The sequence below is a fragment of the Trichosurus vulpecula genome, chromosome 6 (assembly GCF_011100635.1).
Source record: "Trichosurus vulpecula isolate mTriVul1 chromosome 6, mTriVul1.pri, whole genome shotgun sequence".
Classification (NCBI taxonomy): Eukaryota; Metazoa; Chordata; class Mammalia; order Diprotodontia; family Phalangeridae; genus Trichosurus; species Trichosurus vulpecula.
In genome coordinates this window covers 57,984,744-57,995,551 of record NC_050578.1, presented here as the reverse complement: position 1 = coordinate 57,995,551, position 10,808 = coordinate 57,984,744, and positions in this window count along the sequence as shown.

The window sequence follows — 10,808 nt, the reverse complement described above, 5'->3', positions numbered from 1 at the left end:
TGATTTTCTTAAAGCTCAGGTTTGACTCTGTCATTCTCGTTTCTCAACAAACTCAAAAATATCCCTATTACCAGTAGGATCAAATATAAACTCCTCTGCTAGCATTTAAAGTCTTTCACACTGTGGCCCCAACCTACCTTTCTAGTTTTATTAAACATTCCTCCCCATACACTCTATAGACTAGCCAAAAAGGTCTTCGATACAGGCTCGATGTCCCAGATTCCAGGGTCTTCTACTTTTCCATCACCCCAATCCCTCCGAATCACCTTGCATCTCTGTTATATAGACCTATTTATGTGTGTGTTGTCTTCCCTGATAGAATATAAGTTCCAGGACAATAGATCCTGTGGTAATTTTATATTTGTATCCCTATTATCTAGCATGGTGCTTGGTTCATAGTAGGTGCTTCATAAATGCTTATTGCTTACTTGACTGGATAAAAAAGTGTTCTTCCTCTCCTGTCCTTTTCATTTTAGAGTCCTTTTCATTGGATGTCTTAGAGGCCAACCACTTACATTTTTATTAGCCTTTGTTGAGTGCAGATCTCTAGCTAAGGATCTATAAATCCCATATTTTAAGTTGTGGTTCAGTACATTCTTTTCCTTTTCTTTTTTTATTTTATCATTTTTATTTAATATTTTAGTTTTCAACACAGATTTCCACAAGATTTTGAGATACAAATTTTCTCCCCATTTCTACCCTCCCCCCTTTCCAAGATGGCATATATTCTGATTGCCTCATTCCCAAGTCAGCCCTCCCCTCTTTCACCCCACTCCCCCTCATCAACTTTCCCCTTACTTTCTTGTAGGGCAGGATAGATTTCTATGCCCCATTTCCTATATATCTTGTTTCCCAGCTGCATGCAAAAACAACTTTTTTTGAGCATCTGCTTTTAAAACTTTGAGTTCCAAATTGTCTCCCCTCTTCCCTTCCCATCCACTCTCCCTAGGAAGGCCAGCAATTCAACATAGGTCATTTTCCTTTTCTTACTTTAAATTTTTTACTCTCTAAATTCCTGATAAAGACCAAGTTTTCCTTCTGCTATTTCAAATCCTTTTCCCCCTCACACATTGAAACCCACTTTCATTTTTTTAAAGGAACATGTCTTTGTTCCTGATAACCTATAGTGCAGATGGGCGTTCCTAGAGGTCCCTTGTCTTCTTTTCTCTGAGGGCATTCTGCTCCAGCAGAAATGTGAACATCACACACTCAGAGCAAGTCTGCCAAATTTTTCTTGCTTTTCATACTGAGATTGTCAGCCTTATATCTTGAATTCTTCTGACTCCTTCTGTATTACTTTTTCCCACTGATGCTTTGGAGAGATCAAAGAGAATGAGAAATGAAAATAGGCCAAATATGATGAGATTATAGGTAGAATTCTAGACAAAGAGTCAGGAGACTTGAACTACTTGAATGATGTTAGACATGTCAATTTACTCTTATCTTTTTCAGTTTCCTCATTTGACATTAAGACCTATTCCCTACTTAATCAGGGATCACAGGAACATGTGTTCAGGGCTGGAAGAGACTTAATCATCTAGTCCAACCATGTCCTTTTATTTTATTTTACATCTTTAAAAACTTTTAATATTCACTATATCCTCATTTTGCTATAATCTTATTTTTACATAATTTGGCATTAAGTTCATAAGATATTGCAAGATAGTCTTTAAAACCATAGGTCACTGAATGTGAAGTATAACTTTGAGAATCCATTTTTCCAAGTCTAACCTTTGTTCAAGTCCAAAGTTTTTCTTTTCTTTTTAAAAATTATATCTATATTGAGATATAATTTTAATTTATGGAATAAAACAAATATTCCTATACATAGTATGATAAAAAGATGATTGCACATGAAACTGCAAATCTATTATGTATAACTTGCTATTCCTTTTAAATATATAATGAAGCTATCATGTAAATTTCTTTTTTTGTTCCTTACCCCCACCCCACCTTAGAGATGGCTACTATTAGACACAAACAGGTAAATATATATATGTATATGTATATATACATACAGATATGTGTGTATATGTGTGTGTGTCTGTAAAATTATTCAGTACATACTTCTATTTATCAATTCTTTCTCTGGATACAGACAGTATCTTTCTTCATATGTCTTTTAAACTTAATTTGGGTGTTTATACTAGTTGAAATGACTTATTTGCTCAAAGTTGTTTTTAAAACAGATGAGAAAACCAGCAACCAAAGGAGTGAAAGGTCACGTGGGTTACCAGCTAAAGCCAGGATTTCAACCTAGGTTTTCTGTTAAGCTAGAGTTTTTTCTATTGCACAAACTGCTTCTGGATGTAAGACTGCTTATATTATTTGGTTAGAACAAAGAGGTAATGAAATCAAGGCCATAGATTTTAGTATCATTTGGTTAGCATTTCCACAGATACAAAAATATAGATTCTGACTTATTTTTCATTGTTCACAAGAAAAGAATATCTGACTGTATCAAACTACAAACCCTTCAGCTCTATTAGAAACACAAACACATTTCACTGATGCCTTTCAATGGAGCCGTCATCATATGAAGAAAATATGGTTACCTTAAAGGAAAAAAAAACTGTAAAGTGGCTTCAGCATGTATTTTTAATAATTTAAGCCATGCTAATTTTACATATAAGTAAATAGCCATTAAGACATGGAGTAAATTAATGACTATCACACAATATAATTTATCATGTAGGATTTGAATTTAAGAGTCTGAGGGAAAAGGAAATAGAACTAAGAAAAAATATATATAATGACTGAGCAAAGTAGACAAAACAACAAAACTAATGCTAAAATCGTATAATTGTACAAACAAGGTAAACCATAGAGAGTTGAGAAAATGGACCCCCTCCCTTCTTTACACGGATGGGAGACCGTAGATGTGGAATGCTTCATCCAGGACCTAAATGACTGACGTGCTGGTTGATTGGTTTTTTTTTCATTTTCTTTTTTTCTTTCTTTTTTTTCACTGTTTGCTAAAATGGGGAGGGTAGAGAGATATTTAAAAGGCATAAATAGTCTTAAAATTAAGAAAAACTAGAAAAATAAAGAATTTAAGGACTTTCCCTTTTATGTTAATTTCATTTATAAAAGCAAAAGAGCACAATAGTACCAATCAACTTCATTGATGCATGTGAAGGATATTTATTGAGCAAATAGCATCTGGAAAGTATCAGGAGTTTTATCTGTGGGGTATATTTCAGTGCCTGGGAGACAGACCAGCATCTTGGAGTGTGTGTGTAGCATTGTGGCACCATCTGAGCCCAGCAATTGAGCAGATTCTCCTGTTATTATAGTATGAGTCATCACTTTAGCTTTATGAACATCTTCAACCCATAGTAGTGCAGCCCTTCTTGCTGCTACCTGCACCTGAAGATAAACTGCTTTTCTGTCTGACGCAGAAATGTTTTCTACAAGGACTTATTGCTTTTAATCAAAAAATTTAAGGCATACAGAAAATAGGCTTAAAAATGAAGGGAGGGAAGGAGAGAGAGAGAGAGAGAGAGAGAGAGAGAGAGAGAGAGAGAGAGAGAGAGAGAGAGAGAGAGGGACAGGGAGACAGAGACAGAGAGGGACAGAGAGAGGGAGAGAGAGAGAGAGAGAGACAGAGACAGAGACAGAGACAGGGAGACAGAGACAGAGAGGGAGAGAGAGAGGGAGAGAGAGAGAGAGAGAGAGACCGACAGACAAAGAGACAAAGAGAGACAGAGATGGAGACAGAGACAGAAGAGAGAGGACGGAGAGAGACAGACAGAGACAGAGAGAGAGGCGAGAGAAAGAAGGGAGGAGGGAGGGAGAGAGAGACACACACACACACAGCAATTGAGACAGAGACAGAGACAGAAGAGAGAGAGGAGAGATAGAGAGACAGAGACAGAGAGAGACACAGAGAGACAGAGACAGAGAGAGACACAGAGAGACAGAGAGAGACAGAGACAGAGAGGAGAGACAGAGACAGAAAGGAGAGAGAAAGAAGAGAGGATGGAGGGAGAAAAGAGAGAGACAGAGAAGAGAGAAAGAAGAGAGGAGGGAGGGAGAGAGAGAGAAGAGGGAGAGAACAGAGAGACAGAGAGAGAAAAAAAGAGAGGAGAGAGAGACAGACATAGAGAGCTAGAGACAGAGACAGAGAGAGAAACATAATATTGGGAGCAAAGGATTTCATTGTTTAGTCTATTTTAAAAAGAATAATAGGTTATGTTATAGTGAAAAGAGCACTGGCAGCCTGGGTTCTAGACTTGATTTTTCTACAAACTGGAAGTCCCTTCACCTCTCTGAATCTCAATTTTCTCATATTAAAACGAAGAGTAATTTTGGGGTCTTTTCTAGGTCTTGGCCTTGATAATACGTTCATTAGTGGTCCCCAGAAAGTCTGTATTCCATAGCATTCAATGCAGAGGCCAAGCTAAATGCACTTAGAGTTCTGGAAGACACACTAGTGTTTGCTCTGAGCTCGATGCCACCCTCGAAACAAGAGCCAAACACAGCCTGGTTCTGTGGTTGTACCCCAAAATGAGGAATATGTAAACACTTTGTCTATTTTCCCTTGGTTCTGAGACAGACATGATGTATAGGTCAGTGAAGTCAACAGCATTTTAATTGCTAAAAGACTTTTTCAGAGTCTTCTGGGAATGGTAAAACAGGATCCTGCCTTTTGTTCTTGCTTCCCTTCATGAAATGTACTCTTTTCTTTGTCAGTATACATGATAGTTGCTGTGCATACAGATAGAGTCTTAACAATGCTGGTCTGACATTTAAGTATTTCAGCTTCGATGTGGTACAGCCCGTTTGTCCTTTGAAACTTGGCTACTGGGCCAAATGCAAAGGAAGCACTGTGCGGCTTGTAGCTTATCTTCTGTCCCCAAGCCTCCAAAGTTAGTGCTTGGCTGTGTCGGGTATCACCTAGGGACTGAAGATTGAGCCTTTCTGCCATTAACCCAATCCTGTGATCTGCACTGCTTTTGATTTGAAAGCAGTTTCCTTAACTACGAAGACTGCCTATTCCATTAATTGGAATCAAGTTCACCTGAAATGTAGCACACAATAATTCCTATTTTGTCTCATAATGGCTTTAGGTATACTTCATTATATTCCCATGTAAGCATGCCAGTCAGTGAGAAGCTGGGGAGAGTTCCTTCTTGTATTTTCTTTCTTAAATTTCCTTGTTTTAATAGATTCATAATGCTGCAAGAACCATAGGATTTAATGTAGCTTATGCTCAGTCTGAGCTCACTCCTCCCCTGGCTTTTGAGCAGGACTTTATAGAAACCATCCAAGTTACTTATGATGCTTTCAAAACTGATGCAATAAATATAGCAAATTCGGAAGCTGCTTAATCACTTTACCTTATACCTTATGTAAACCAGAGTCTCATTTTACCCTTTATAAATAAATCCTGTGTGAGGAGAAGAGGTCACCTGCAGGGCTCCAATTTAAATCCATGATGCATTGTAACAAACCAAAAAGCTTTCAGAAGGGAAGATAAACTTCTCTGTTGAGTGCCCGACAGGGAGCTGCAGAAAACATAATTTAAGAACATATTTCAGAACAATGGCACTCTCCTTACAGGGTTATCAGAAAAGTTCTGACCTACAGGGATTACAGAAATGTCTTTTCTCTAGGGCAGGATTTGTCTTCACTATCCTATATCTGTTCTGAAGATAAAAAAGCCTGAATTAACGTATTGCCCTGAATGTTTTAGGTACTTAATAAATGTTTGGTGAATTGAATTAGTGCACAAGGAATTCCAGTGTTCAAAATTTTCAACAATCTCCTTTATTTCCATGGATCAATTTCACTTTCAAATACGTATTACAAGTTTTAGATACTGTTATGAGATTACTGAGAGGCGGCATATAGAGTAGTGGATAGTATAACTGGGCTAAATGGCCAGGGGGACCTTGGTTCAAATTTCCCCTCAGATGCTTACTAGCTATGAGACCTTGAAAAAGTCATTTATCATTATGTACCTCAGTTTTCTCATTTGTAAAATAAAGGGTTGATTTCTTGTTTTCAGTTGTTTCAGTTGTGTCTGACTCCTCCTGACTCCATTTGGGGTTTTCCTTCTATAGGTCGTTTTTTAGATGAGGAAACTAAGGCAAACAGGATTAACTGACTTGCCAAGGTCACACAGCTAGTAAGTATCTTAGGCTCTATTTGAACTCAGGAATATGGGTCTTCCTTACTCTAGGGCCTGGAATAAGGAATGTTGTTGTGAAGGCGTTTTTCAGTCATGTCTCATTCTCCATGACCCTATTTTGGGTTTTCTTGGCAGAGATTCTGGAGTGGTTTGCCATTTCCTGCTCCAGCTCATCTTACATATGCAGAACTGAGGCAAACAGGGTTAAGTGACTTGCCCTGGGTCATATAGCTAATACATGTATGAGGCCGGATTTGAACTCAGGAAGAGTCTTCCTGACTCTGGGCCCTGCACTCTGTGCAGTAAGGAGTCACCTACCTGCTCCAAAACCAAGGCTTAAAGAGATCCGACCAGAAAAGTCTAAGCCAAAGTTCAGTCTGGGTGTAGTACAAATTAAGTTCACAAATTGAAATGGGGAAGTAAGTGAGGATGTTGCTCCAGCATGACAGAGGTGGTTCAAATCCCACCTCTGACACTACTTGTGTGACTATGCACAAGTCACTTAAACTCTCTCTGCTTAGTTTCCTTGTCAAAAATGAGGCTAACACCTTGTTATGAGGATTAAATGATATATGTAAAGCACTTGGCCAATCTTAACATGTGATATCAATGTTAGCCATCATTAACCTGCTAAGCCCCCAGTTTCCACATCTGCAAAGTGGGGAGTGGGTGGATTAAATGACCTCTGAAGCATCTTTTCGCTCTTATGAGGGAGAGCATGATCATACTCAGAGCCATGAGGGCAGAACCAGAAGAACAGGGCAGCTAGGTGGCACAGTGCATAGAGCACCAACCCTGGAGTCAGGAAGACCTGAGTTCAAATCTGGCCTCAGACATTTGACACTTACTAGCTATGTGACCTTGGGCAAGTCACTTAACCCTGATTGCCTCACCTTCCTCCTCCAAAAAAAAAGAGCCAGAAGAACTGAGAACAGGAAATAATGTCAAAGGGCTAGAGCTTTATCTGGCTGACAAGAATCAGGGGAAAAGGGAGAGGATTTCCCAATTACAGACCAACCAGGTAATATTAGCTGGAAATTATTTGTTTAAACCAGGAATTATGGTGACATTACACATTTGAGAAATTTTAGCTCCTTCAAGATCCAGTTCAAATATAACCTCTAGGAAGCCTTTGATGATATCCATAACAGAAAATTATTCTCTCTACAAAACTCTTGTAACATTTTGGTTGTATCTCTTTTACTCTCTAATTTTAATTTTTTAATCTTAGGTTTTAATGTACATGTGGTATCTGCCCTCATTTAGACTTTACCTCTTTGAAGGTAGGTTTTATTTTTATTTTATTTACCTTTATTTTATTTTATTTTATTTAACTTTTAGGCTCTCTCAATGCCCCCGTGATAGTTTACACATATTCACAGCTGAAATGGATCAGCCCTTTCAGTGATTTAGATAGTCCTTCCAGTGGTGCTGATTGCAGCCCATCCATGCCTACCCATCTAATGGGACTATTGTCCATGTCTTTCTGCTGGTCCTACACGCTGGGCCTTCTTTGCTTTGTCTTGACATCTCAAAGACACCATTGGGTCACTTGCACCAGCCACCCTGTGACCCTCCACCTATCTTTTTTTCTTATCATAATTTCCCTGATGGGATCTTCTACTCTCTCACCTGTTATGTATAGCAGCCTATTCAGCCCCACTATTCACCTTGACCTTGTCTTCTGTGTGACATTCACTTCAATTCTTCAAAGACTGTCCCATAACTGTAGGTACTTAATAAAATGAATAAAGCAGTGGACTCCACAACGTGGTGTTCAAGATTCATCAGGGATTCATCCCATCTAGAAATATTCAAATTTCTCTTTATTTCTATGTAAAAATATAAAATGGAAGTGAAATTTGGCTCCTGTTATATATATATATATGTATATATATATATATATGTATATATATATATATATATATATATAGATTGATGCTGGTGCTTTCAGTGTGCTCATGTGTCAGACAGTCATGTATCATGCATGGATGATATACCAGGTAGCCTGAGAGAAACATGGGAAGTTTCACCATAAAGATGGGCTGACAGTGACCGATAGTGCATTTGCTTTTAGAATATTAGAATGCACTGCTATTCTTGTGAGCCTGGTTAAGTGGATTTATGGGTTATATTATGTAATATTGGCCAAAATAACCCTCTCAAAAGATTCCCTTAAAGAAACCACAGATTGAAAATAATGTTAATAATACGCCCAAATGAACAATAAGAAAGTGATAGAGCTGATAGCCACTTAAGAGTTTTTCTTGAGCCACTAAAGCAAAAACAATGATGACTCCATCACATTTGACAAAGAGGTTAGCCTCAAATATTCAAAATTAGCAAGGAGATTATTTGAACAATAGAATTTTAACCATTCTCATTAATTATTAACTTTGGAGGGTGGATACTTGCCATACTAAATAATGGTTAAGAAATCCAGTGAGAAAGCACAATGAGTGATACCTCCTGCCCCAGAAAATCAAAAAGAGGTTGCCAGAAGCCATGCAAAAAGAAAAGGGGCAAGAACAGCCTCCAAGGATCTGTCTCCAGAAGCAGTAATTAATAACAACATTGGCTAGCATTACATAGTGCCTACTGAAAAGATGACTTTGTCTCACCAGCTTTAAAGACACAAAGTCATCTTTTCAGTTGTTGTCCTAGAATGATGGTGCCCAGCATGGGCACTGGGGAAATGTACTTACCCTTCCCCTGTTTTCCGTCTTTTACTCCAGCTCTGAGAAATGGGCTCGAGGGTATTTGTTTCAGTTTTGTGATACCTGTCCTCAGTTTTGGGTGACGGGGCTCTAAGGGAACTGAGCTAAATTATGAACTTTATCCCCTTCCCCATCCCTTGAGACGGAGATAGTGGGGGAGGGGGAATTATGCCTTCCATGTGTTGGGGGGTACTGTATATTTGTGACGTAATTTCTAAAGTGAATATTTCTTTGTAAAAGCTCCATGGCATTATAGCTACACAGGCTATGCATATGTGTGTATGTGCGTACATATATGTATATATATTATATATATGCACTAGTTATAGTTCAGTTTTTTGGGAGGGGTTGGGTTAAGCTTTCTATTTCTTATACTGTTAGTCTGGGTAGTTTATATTTTTGTTAATATTCATCCATTTCATTTGTTATCCATTTTGCTCACACATAGTTTGGCAAAACATTTTAATAATTCCCTTTATTCATTTGTTATGAAGTCTTTTTAATTTTTATATTGGTCATTTTGTTTCTATTTTCAGATAATTATATATTAGGTTTTTTTTTAAAAAAAGCAAGCTCCTAGTTTTATCAGTTTAATTTTTCTTTTTTTGTTTTCAATTTAATTGATCTTTTTATTTTCAGATTTCTATTTTTGTGTTAAGTTGGGATTATTTTTGATTTTGTTGTGTTAATAGTTTTTTCTTTTGCCTGCCCAATTCATTCATTAGCTCTGTCTTTTGTTAATCAAAGTTGTTTAGAGATACAATATTTAGGAAAAATGAGAAAAACAAATATTGGAGAAGGGGTTGGTCACTGCTCATATCTGAGCCACATAATAAAAGATTATAATATTAATGTATCAAGTTAGTTTTATAGCCACCACACTACCAAGGAATTAGCTTAACTAGGCAAAATGATAATCAAATTCATCTGGAATTGGTCACAAGTCAACAAGTATTTATTAAGTGTTTACTATGTGCCAGGCACTGTACTTAGTGCTGAAGATAGCTAAAAAAGGATCTCACCTTCTGATGGGGAGACAAACATGAAAATCTAGCTCTCATATTCTAATGGGGGAGACAATTGTGAAATTCTAGATTTCCCATTCTAATGGCAGAGACAAACATGAAAATCTAGACCTCACATTCTAATGTGAAATATCTAGGCACATACAAGATACATTCCAAGCATTCGCTTAAGGGACACCAAGAAAGGCCTCCTGAAGATGGTAGGTTTTGAACTGAGGTTTGAAGGAAGCCAGGGAATCTGAATTGCAGAGGTAGGAAGGGGAGCATTCTAAGTACCAGGGATAGCTAATCAGAAGGCAATGAAGGTAGAGTGTCCTGTTAAAGACACAGGAAAAAGGCCAGTGTTGCTGAATAGTAGAATCTGTGGAGGGAAGTAAAAGGTAAGAAGACTGGAAAAGTAGGAAGGGGCCAAGTTCAAAAGAGCTTCAAATGCTAAAAGATGGTTTTATAGTTTATCTTAAAGCTAACAGGGCCTCATTAGAGATTATTGAAGAGGGCCAGGGTGACATGGTCAAACCTGGAGTGAAGAGAGAAATGAGACAAAGAGACCAATTGGAAATCTACTGTGATACTCCAGGTGACAGGTGATGGAAGACTTGACCTTGGGTGATATCTGTGCAAATGGAGAGAAGGGATAAAATATAAGAAATAGTGTGGAGATTGAGTCAATGGGACTTGGCAACTGATTGGATATGAGGGATGAGTGTGAGTGAGAAATCGAGGGTGACATCAAGGTTGTGAGCCTGTCAGTTACAGGGAAATTCAGAAGAGAGGGTTTGGGGAGAAAGATAATGAGTTCTGCCTGGGACATGTTGAATTTGAGATACCTATGTGACATCCAGTTCTAGGTGTTGGCAATGTAGGCCCAGAACTCAGGAGAGACCTTAGAGCTGGATGTTAATCTGGGAATCATGCGCAGAAAGATCACCA